The sequence below is a fragment of the Scyliorhinus torazame genome, chromosome 4 (genome assembly GCF_047496885.1).
Source record: "Scyliorhinus torazame isolate Kashiwa2021f chromosome 4, sScyTor2.1, whole genome shotgun sequence".
Classification (NCBI taxonomy): Eukaryota; Metazoa; Chordata; class Chondrichthyes; order Carcharhiniformes; family Scyliorhinidae; genus Scyliorhinus; species Scyliorhinus torazame.
The window spans coordinates 63,477,816-63,479,512 of NC_092710.1; the positions used below are offsets into that span (position 1 = coordinate 63,477,816).

A 1,697-nucleotide genomic window follows, 5' to 3' on the forward strand; every position below is an offset into this window, starting at 1 on the left:
GGAGGAGTTCTGATTGATTCAGTCGCTGAGAAAGGATGGCAAGTGAGAATTATATGGAGGACACATTACCCTCGTTATTCCTGGGATAACTCGACTTCATGGGGAACCGATTCTATGATCAGGACACCGACACCGAGTTGAAATGTGCAGCTATACCTATTGGCTCTGGCCTACAGATGAAGCAGGAAATTCCCAGGATGTTCATGGTAGCGACTGAGATTGGTTGCAATACATGATTTGATGAGTTTAACCCTGCCAGCCTTTCTCACTATCATTCACGACAGCTGTCCAACATTTAGCACAATTCCCCAGATCCGAGTAAGCAGGAGTTCACAGAGCCGATTGAGCGTGGCGTGGAGCTATCAATTCCAGAGGGTTTTTTGCCGATGGCAGATCGTTCATCTCCTATTGTTGATATTTGTAGTTTCTGTAACTGAGCAGATTGCTGGTTTATTTCCGACGACAGCTCAGAGCTAACCATGTAATTGGCTCTGGAGTCACTTATAAGTCACACTGGATAATGTTGGCAGCTTTTCTTCCATAAAGGACATTGTGAAACTAATATATTCTGTGTCGATCGATGATGGTTTCAGTTATAATTACCGAGGCGAAGGGGCGACACAGTGGCGCAGTGGCTAGCACTGCTGCCTCAAACCGCTCAGGGCTCGGATTACTGTCTCTGTGTAATTGAGACATTGTCTTCGTGTTTGTATGGGTTTCACCCCACAACACAAATATGGGCAGGGTAGGTGAATTGGCCACGCTAAATTGACCCTTATTTGGTAAAAAAAAGGATTGCGGTCCTCCAAATTTATTTTTAAAACAACATTACTGAGCATATCTTTATATTCCAGATGAATTATTTAATTGAATTTCTATTCCAGAATCAGGAAGGATTTAATTCTCTGACATGGATTGCTCCTCCGCTGAGAATACCATCATGCCTCTGTATGTCGAATGTGCAGCTAGCTGTCCGTGAATGTAGTTCTTACAGCTCCACTCAGATCATTCAGTCGAATCTGGTCAAATCAGTGTGATCCCCGTCTGCTGTTCCCCTGTAGCTCATTAGAATTTCGTAAGGAAGATATATAAGCGCCTTTTGCTCGAAACGGTACACGTGGTTGTGTAAATTTGCTTTCATGAATTAACTGCCTATTTAATCATCTCCGCCTCAGGTTATGGAGGAACCAATTCAGTTCAGATGGGCAGAAGCAGCTCAGATCGTTGAGAGAATCCCGGGCTGGACTACGAGTCTTTGAACAGTGGGAAGAAAAGATTGTTAACACAGCCTGAAATGTATGTTCATAATTACTAAAATGTTTCAGTAAAGCGAATCCAGGAAAGGAATTTATTGAAATCTAAAATAAAACTGAAACTATTCGAAGTGGTGGAATAATGATTTCAAAGAGATAAAAGCTATGTTAATCTAACACTCCCGGCGGGGGATTGAAAATGAGGCACATTTTTTTCATCTAGCAGATTTCACTGTTAAAGGAAAGAAAACATGGTCAGGTATAAAACCTGTGCTCCAGCCGTTCCTATACATTAATTTACCTCAGCATTAGCTACATATCTGTCCATGTTTCTGATGTCAATCTTCAGCAATTTATATGCAAAGATGCCAGACAAGACAGCTGTCCCGTGTCGGGACTTGGAGATCTCAACCTTTGATCGCCGATGAGGTATGTTTGAAACTT

General features: G+C 42.3%; 1 long non-coding RNA gene across 1 annotated transcript; it reads left to right on the forward strand.

The window, feature by feature from the left end:
• The first annotated feature begins 999 nt into the window (after nt 1-999).
• LOC140411602 (uncharacterized) lies at nt 1,000-1,384 on the forward strand. The gene is made up of 2 exons (XR_011940894.1): nt 1,000-1,075; nt 1,176-1,384. It is a non-coding gene; the product is annotated as an uncharacterized lncRNA (long non-coding RNA).
• Nucleotides 1,385-1,697: the final 313 nt, after the last annotated feature.